This window comes from Cupressus sempervirens, chromosome 5 (assembly GCF_028749045.1).
Source record: "Cupressus sempervirens isolate cs-2001-9-10 chromosome 5, ASM2874904v1, whole genome shotgun sequence".
Taxonomy (NCBI): Eukaryota; Viridiplantae; Streptophyta; class Pinopsida; order Cupressales; family Cupressaceae; genus Cupressus; species Cupressus sempervirens.
In genome coordinates, this window is record NC_143122.1 from 28,363,290 (window position 1) to 28,373,208 (window position 9,919).

General features: G+C 32.3%; 1 pseudogene; it reads right to left on the reverse strand.

Moving 5' to 3' along the window:
- Positions 1–263: 263 nt before the first annotated feature.
- LOC149554424 (U6atac minor spliceosomal RNA) lies at positions 264–393 on the reverse strand (annotated as a pseudogene).
- Between the last annotated feature and the right edge of the window lie 9,526 nt (positions 394–9,919).

Here is a 9,919-nt window from a genome sequence, read left to right on the forward strand (position 1 = left end):
CTTTTCATTGGATTTAAATCTGGTTATTTTAAAATTATATTCAATATTGCCTAAAATTGTTTCCAGTATAAGCATGATTTTTTAATATATATGTTTATTGTTAAAGAAGTCAAAAGTTACAATTTTTAATTATAAATATTTGACAGCATTTTTTAAAATTTTAATTACATTTGAAGAATTCGATTATAAATACTATTGTATGCATAAAGAATATAAAAAATTATGTTAAATGTAACTATAAATTTGAATAAAATATCAAAACTAAAATTATTTTATTTCTGGGTGAGAACCGTCAATGACTGATAGCCTTAAACCATGTGTGAAGGAAAGTCCAAAGACTATTCCCGTCCTTATCAAGGGAGATGCCACCTGTCTCTCATTTTCGACGAACACAAACATTTTTGTTTTAAATATAAAAAAAAAGTAAAATATACGACATTTGAACCTAGTTTTATTTAGAAGGCTAAAGATAATATTTATTTGTAAAGATAATTTTAACAAAAGTTTCGATTACGTAAAAATAGGTTTTGAAAGGTCCCAAAACCTTGTACATCAAATCTAAAAATATTACAATATAAGGCCCAAATACAACAATGTGATGCACCAAACAAAGATAGGGAACAACCAACAAAAGTTTATAATAAATATCAAGCCTGATATTAGACATTTTTTCATTGATAAAAATCCTTATACAAATTATAGCTATGCATTTTTTCACATTTGTTCCCAACAAATAAATGCAATTAAAAGACAAACAAGACAATGTAAAAAGTAAATTTTAGCCTTCTGACTATTGCAACACTTGCACTCTACTCCATCATCACGCAATGTACTTGTTTGTGCATTAGTAACCCATTCAAAGAATCCACATCCATCGTGTCCCTACAATAGCAAATCTTCATTAGTTCCTACTATAATAATTATTTATTCATTACGCTAATTTCTAAGAAAATTAATAACGACCTTTTTCTTATTCGGGCAAGACCAAAATTTACGCCTAGGATTTTTTTGTGTGTTGGAGATTTTCAACAAACAAGGGCCTGCACCACATCGACATGTTGGCACATTGATTAATGTCATCAACCCTGCAACATAAAAAATACATTAGTTATATAAAAATACACATACTATAATAAAAGTCTTTTAAATCACTATACAAAATCTTTATAATCATTATTAAAAGCCTATTTAAATATCAATTTATATATCAAAGGATTCGTTCACAACAAAATACATCATTGCATCTATTTCAGTTTGAAATTCGATTGGATCATTACATCAAGCGATATGAAATCCTAAAAATGGTGAGTATAGCATCTCCTACTGCTGCATTATTTATGGGAATGAAGAATCAAACAATAGGTTTCTGAAAATGAGAAAAAACATGACTAGAAAGAAGATATCAACATTGTGCACACCCAAAAAAAAATGATATTGTCCAAATTAAGACATTATCCACAGGAGCCAAACATCACAAGAGTTATTAATGTTGATGTAGATATTACTAAACAACAAAAGAGTTAGTAATGCTGATAGGAGTCAAACAACACAAGTGAATATTACAGTTAAACAACACAAGTGAATATCACAGTCAAACAACACAAGAGTTAGTAATGCTGATAGGAGTCAAATAGCACAAGTGAATATCACAGTATTCAACATTTTACCCAACAAAATAATATGAAGCAGCCTAGACACCACACAAACTATTTGACCAAATGCCTCTCCAAGTAGCTCAATAGAAGTCGGGGACTAATGTGTAAAGAATTTGGTAACAATAGCTATCAAATCTACAAATAATTCTATGATTAATGCAAACGACTAAGTCCACTATGTGGGTTAATATATAAGAAGAGCAGGTACAAGCATCTTTAAATATTTAAACAAGTAAAGGCAATGAATAATTTTTCATATACACATGTCATAAAGTCATAAAAAAGCTAATAAAAATATGTTTTGCAGCTGATAAAAATATGTTTTCAGCTGATAAAAATACGTTTTGCAGCTGATAATATCATAAGGCATGCATAAGGCATGCTATCAAGCAGTCAAATATAAAGGTCACTATAATTCGAAATAGTTTTAACAAAAACTCTAGAGTCCTCCATACTTAAGTTGTATGTACTTGACTCTCTCCCCCTCGGTCATTCTCAAGAAGCCTTTTGCTCTTTTGGTTTCAACCAAAAAATCATCATAGGCCTTTATCATTGAATCTTCACTAATCCCATGAATGCCTTTGAGGGCATCATATATTTTCTCTCCAACAGATTCAGAATCCTCTTCATCCACTTTGACAACGTAAGGCTTTAACATGCCCTCGTGGATCTTATTCATGGCTTCACAAATGGTATCCATCGAACCAGCATGCTTGCCTTCTTTCTCTTTCCCTTCCTTGATGAAGATGGTGATATTCTCTGAGTACCACTTGCACTTGATTGGTTGGATTGAGAAAAGTCTTCATCCAAATGACTATCAAGATCAACTGGCATACTGAAATCCCCAACATCATCAAGATCGATGGCCTCATCCATAACGTTCCCTTCCTTTGTCTCCTAAGCCGTGGTAGCTACATTACCTTTTGCCATGTCATTTCTCACAATGAAGGCTAACTCGTTATAGTATTGGAATGGCTGCCTTTTATACACTTTTACATTTTTGAATGCTTTCCTCTGCAAATTGGAAAACAATTGAAATGGTTAGTTGTCTTTCAATACTAAATTTACAAATATAAAGTTATATGTAAAAAAAATGAATATTAAATACCATTTTACCTTCAACAACTCATTCCAAACGCTGTCTTCAACATCCACACATTGTGTACCTTAATTTCATGCAAAGCCACTTGTATTTCTTAAATCATTCATTAATCTAAATCCTACTTTCCATGTTTTCAATTTATTCTTCAAATTATCCTTGGTCAGATTTTGCTTCAGCTCATCATTGAACCACCTTTCAATGGTTGTCCAAGCTTTCTTTTGAAACCACCTTCACCTTTTCGACCTAGCTGTACTTGCTCTTGAAGCAACTCAAGGAATTTGTGCTCCATATCCCTCGTCCATAGCACCCTATTCGTAGAAGTTGCATTGTTGACTTGTGTTTCTTGAGCCATGCTAAGGAACATAACAAAAATGGGTAAAAAATACTTGACCATATAATATTAGACCTTAATAATGTGTATGGAAAAATGAAGATGGTCAAATAAATAAACATAACACAAACCCACATCAATCACTATGCATACAACCACATTATGTATCCAAAAAATTCAACATAGATTGCATCAAATTATATGGATAACCTATAGGTAAGTTTAACAAAATCAATATTTAGCAAGGAAAACTCATAACCTACAAGCTCTAGTCTTCAATTCAAATGCATGTTAAAATTAAGCTTAACCCCTCTACAACAATACGCATCTTACAGAGTTAGAGAAGCTCAAGGAATCAAGTTTTAAGAGAACATAAAAACAACATCAGTAGCACAAACATCAACACCCTTAAATTCAATAACTTGTTAGTATATAAAACAACATCAGCAACACAAATAGCTTAGCTTCTTGACATAGTTGACCAGAGTAGTGTTATAGTGTGAGTTGAAGCAAGAATGAAACATGAATGTTAACAATGAAAGGGAAAGAAAACAACATGCTGTACCCCAACCCCAAACTAATCAATAACCTCTACTTTCTCTATTATCAATTAAGAACTTTTGTAGCCACTTCTCACTCAAAGTTTTTGGTTTTGCAGTTCAAGAGCATGTTGGGGTTGCCAAATAACAGATGATGGCTTGTACAAGATTTCCTTAACCAAGTTCTGCAACAATCTTACGTCAGTCTCTATGCGGGGCATGACAGGAATTACTAACAAAGGTGTCTTGCAAAAATAATAGTACATAAACATGGCTAAGAAGCCAAACTATAAGCATGTACGTATAAAACAATAATTAAGAAACAATAATACATAAACATGGCTGAGAAGCCAAACTATAAGCACGTACATATAAAACAATAATTAAAAAACAACAGTACATAAACATGGCTGAGAAGCCAAACTATAAACATGTATGTATAAAGCTAGCAAACTAATAACGACCACAATGAGACAAAAAAACCCAGCATCCTTAGGGCAAGGCCAATCCCCATGTGGAACTTTAACCCCTTTCTTGAAAGACCTTAAATTGCTTAGAATCCCCATAAACACCCACCAACTTGAAAGAGGCATAGATTTCCCATCAAAACTAGTTTCCAACTCCAAAGTTGTACTAGCTCCCAACTCCAAGGTTTTACTAGCCAAGATATTATTAGATAGCCCCAGAGACATACCTTATAGTAGATCAGAAGTAGAAGCTTGAGAAGCCACATCCTCTATTTAGCTAAAGGGAAAAAATCTACCAACTTGTTCACAAATTCAACAGTAGTTGTAGTTGAAAACTGAAGCTAATTTATATTTGTTACCAGAAAAAGAAAAATAACCAAAAACCATTTTAGTTCTACAGCTGATATTTGGGAAATTGGTCAAAAGACAAAAGAAACTTAACAGCTAAATTGAATTGTAAATAGAACCAAGCATTTGTAAAACAAAAGTGTTAGATCTATCAAATCAGAGGAATATGTTCAAATTTTAAAAAGCAATGAACTAATACTATCGGGGAAGACTTGTAATCCTCAACATAGACAACTTGATCACCTCCTTATAATTCATAAAGATCTTATATATGATCATTTATGTGTGCATATGCATGATGATTTTTTAATAAAGAAAATGTGACATCATAGAGCTCATGGTTCGCTGCAGAAGAGGAGTGAACAATAGAGATATCTGAATCAGACCTACATGAAAATGAAATTAAAATTGTTTTCCAAAAAGTCCATTTTGTGGCTGGAAACAAAGGCCAGAAAAAATAATTAAGCACAATAGATGATGTACGTCTACCCAACAAGATAAATTTGTATAAACTCTTGTGTGAACTCTCATATGGCCTGGATGCTTGGCTAGCAGAGATGTTGATAGAGAAAAATTAAGCACATGGTGGCATCATGAAAACAACATGTGGTAAGAAAAAGCCCCTTCTAAGCCATCTGTAGTACATTATGTGCTAGTACAATTACATATCTGTGGGTACCTTTTTAGGTCAAATATTTTCATAGGTGTGCATTGAATTACAAATCAAAGAAACAAATATCATACCAACTCACACTAGTCAATATACTTATAGCCACATTATAATGATGATGAAAATGTCACATATAATTCATTCATTTGAAATAACACACAAGGGTCAATATATATATCAAAAATATCTACCAATATATATTCTATAACAAAATGTAATGTTCCAACTACAACTAGGCCCATGCCCTATAGTCTTCCCACATCCTCCGAGCTATTTCATCTCGAAAGTTTCCCTAATCATCTCTATCTCGCTGAGTCATCCCATATGTCTCAACTATGGGTACATTTATCCCATCACACTCATCCTCTTCAGTTTCAACTTCACAAGGAATGTCATCCTCTATCGTAATGAAGTTGTGCAAGATGCAACATGCTAAGACAATCTTAGTTTGTGTCATTATTTGATACAATGTTGCATGCCTCAAGATAGGAAAACGTTGCTTTAGAATGCCAAATGTATGCTCTATTGTATTTCGAAGTGAGGAGTGTCGGTGATTAAATATCTCTCATGGAGAGTTAATGGGATTTGCTCTGCAAAACTCCTTTAGATGGTAGCATGTACATCGATAAGGGGCAAGAAATCCAGGTACATTTGGATATCCTACATCAACCAAATAAAATTTACCTACACAAATGTACGAAAAGTATATTGATATAACCTTGACACGTCTCTCATAAAATCAAAGGAATTAAACATTAACAAGTTGATTGCACATACCGGGGGGAACTACTAGTGGATCTAATCTAGACAAAGTAGAAGCAAGAACATGACTATCTGCTGCAAACCCTTCCCAACCAGCAAGAATGTATTGAAACTTATAATCAAAGGAACACACCCCCATAACATTTTGTGATAGGTTACCTTTTCTATCACGATATTTAGCTTGGTTGTCAACATTAATAGTAATCGGTATATGGGTCCCATCTATTGCTCCAATACAATCCTACAAATCATGAAATTGCATTAAAAAACATATTATTATGAGTAATAATAAACATACAAAATATATGGCAATAGGAGATGTACCTTGAAGTAGGGATCAAAATGATCCTTCCCAAGAATTTGAGGAGGAGTGTTTAGCTCAGCGGGCAACATATAGTCAACATGGAGCACTAAGATAGCCCTCAAGACCTTATGGAAGTATCTACTAATTGTCTCTCCTGACTGACCAAAATTATGAGCAATCTTACGATTTCTCAAATTGTGCCCAAGTGTGTGGAGGAACATCACTAGTTGTTCTTCTAAAGTGATGTTGCAAGAATCTCCAATGATTCCTTTCTGCCTAAGAATAGTGGATAGATGAAAGAAGGTTGATCTAGTCATATGAAGTTGGTTATGGCAATCAATATCATTTGAATGAATAATACTCTTATAAAATGGGATTTCATCTCTTCGATGCTTATGCCTCTCTCTTCTTGCTTCTTGTGCAGATGTTGCAATGGATATTGCAAGGGTGACAAGAGTAGCTACAAGCGCAAGCATGATTCTAGTCCTCCTACCAATGAGACCATGAATCCTTGGATCATTAGCAAGATCCATCGATGACCTAGATAAAAATCAGTACAAAAGATGAGGAGAGCAAAATCTGAAACAAAAATAAGTTTGCCAACATGAAATCTAAAACAAATGATAGTAATGAAATGCCAATAGTATATACTATATATAGGCTATGCAATGAAACATGCATATTATCACAAAGGTAGAGTAATATAATATGTCTCGCTAATGTGTACAATTATTCTTTTATAATCTAAGTCCATTGTTTTTAAGCAATCACATCAAGTAACAATGTGCACCCATGTAGTAATCCTATAATCAACCACATAATTTTATAAGCATGAAACATAAGGAAGAAAAAGGAATACAATCAACATTATTATAGTACAGAAATCAAATCAGCAAGTCATCAACAAGCATCCCGAATATACCTTCAACAATATCATGTAACCTGAATGTCTATTAAATTACATTATCAAGATTTATAGGAATGCTGCTGAAACTTGAATGTCTATTAAATCACATTATATTATAAATATGTACTGCTATTACATTTTATAGATTAGAAGAACCAACAAATTTTTATGTAGTTCTATCTACAAGCAATTGGCAATACTATATGATCACTGCACTCTAGTTTTCTTTATAACATATTTATTGTTATGCTATCTTTTCCCAATTAAGGCTGGAATGTTCTCTCTACACTCAAGTTACAAAAATCAACAAAAGACAAAAAATGGAAAACCAAGCATTTATAAGGACAAACCTGTAGGCTTTCTAAAAAAGCCACGTTTTACATCATTCTGATTCACAACACATTGCCAGGTTTAGATGCTATTTGCTAAATCAATGGGGCAATACTGAGTTTTCCATTTAACAATGCAAATATTCTTATAATATTATATTATTATAATAGCATGGCAAAGATTCTTATGTAAGATCTGAAATGTAGAATAATATGAAGGCCTTAATGAAAATACTTCTTTGTAAGGTCAATCGAGGTATAGACCTCCTGTACAGTGCCATGGAATCAAGAGATTTCCAATTGAAAAGGGTGATAAATTGACCAAAATAAAAGACTCCTTAAACTTCTCTATAAAATTTGTAATGATAAAATATTTTTTATTTTTTCCTATGATTTGTCTTCCTATTTCATTCAAGATTTTTAAGCTTATATTTGGCTAGAATTGAAATTTAAAATCTAAAACACAGTCAAATATAGATCTAAAGTATTGGTTCTCTTCTAACCAATGAAAAATTATAAGACTTACATAGCATTTGGCTATAAGAATAGTGGAAGTTTTGTGGGTGCTGGACAAGATTAACAAACAAAGATCCTTTCAGAGATTTTTTTGCCCAGTAGAAACAATAGCTATGAGAATAGTTGAAATCCTATTGATATCAGATAAGAAAATGAAGTGAGGGAAGGATACCAATGAAGAAAAAAGAGAGGTGATCATCTAAAAATTTCATTATTTTGGCTCTCTTTTTCCTTCAGTGGTACTTTCCATTGCCCATTCTCTGAACTTTTGAGCTTTACAACACAAAAATGGCTAAGAATCCAGAGCCTCAGTGCACCTCCTCATATGGAAAAGTTGCAAGGTGACAAAAGTTTTACAACATTGCCAAAAGATTTGATCAGAGATGCTCGAGGATAAACACATATGGCCTATGAGGATGGGGTTGAACAAACCTGTAGAAGGAACTCAAGGCAATAACTTACAATATTGAAATCATTATTTTCTTAAAATGATTATATGACCTTATTAGCTTATAATAAAATAATAATTTTATTATTAAATTTTTAATATTTAATATAATATTTTTTTATCATAAAATACAATATGATATTGTTATATTTTAATTTTGACTATTCTATATTTCAATCTCAAAATACATAAACACTTCAATCCCATAAAAATTGTAATATAGATATTAATTGTTAAAATTGTTTAATATATTTTTGGTATATAATATTTATTGTTATCATTAAGTAAAATATTGTCCATTTAAAGAGTCCATCATGCTACATATCTCATTCCGAATATTGATCCCAACATTTTGTGGACAAATTTTAGTCTCTATACTCATCAACATACAACTGATTATATTCAATGGAGTTTAAATGAGAAAATTTATATTTTCAACTAAAAAGGCAGTGCTAGGTTTTGCAACAATTTTCTATTGGAAGCTTGACTGGGTTAGTTGGTCAATAAAAGTTTTACAACATTGCCAGAAGACTAAGGCATAAAAAATGAAAGGTTCAGGGTTTATGCCTTGAGGAGATAACATGTCATGTTGGCTACAAATCTTCAGATCATACGTTAACAACAAATGATGGAAAACATGACTTGTTGGCCCAGATATGACAGAGTTTAGCCCATGACAAAGGTCTCTCAAATCAGTTACCTTTATTGGGATAATGGTGGCCAAAAAAATGCCAATAATAAATAAACTCTTCCTTGCAGCCAAGAAGAATTAAATCAGAGCACATGATAGAAGAGAATCAAATCATTTGATAAATCATCTTTATATCAATGGCATTTTTATGTGTAATCACTAGGGCAGGTTACCATCATTTTTTTGTTCATTCTTCAAGAGCCACCTTAACCTGATTGGAGTCCACTGGTATACATGGTCAGCATCAATTTCTTTAAGTTTAGTAGATTTTTGAACAGAGGGTCGCATATTTGCAATATCTAGGAGTACCGTCTGCAGTTGTGGAAAATATGCTGACCCTCCTAGCTTGTTAGACTATTTGCAACATTCTCGTTGCTCAATCTATATAATTTTGATATGCCACTAACAGGTTTACATGTCATTTATACAGCCCTAGATGTTTGTTTCATTGTTGAATCCATGTTGCTTTAGGAGGTATAATGAACCTAGAAAAACAAGGGCAAAAAAGTATGCTTTGTTACAACAAATGGGTTTTTCAAAAGGTTTTCTGTTAACTCCAACTATATGTTCTAACAAAGAAGAATAAAAATTTGTTGGTAATGCAAAAAAAAATTGATTCAGATTTTAGACCTTCCTAGACAATCTTGAAGACACCATACTTGCATTTTCATGTACATTTATATATATTGCTGTATCTTACAAGATTTATTACAAAGTCATGAGCTAACATACAAAGCAGAGATTCAAGAAAACTACCTTTTAATCTTTCACCATTCTATTCCAACAAAGAAAAGTACAAATTTTCCTGTAATGCAAATAAAACTTGATTCAAACTTTAGATTTTCCACAA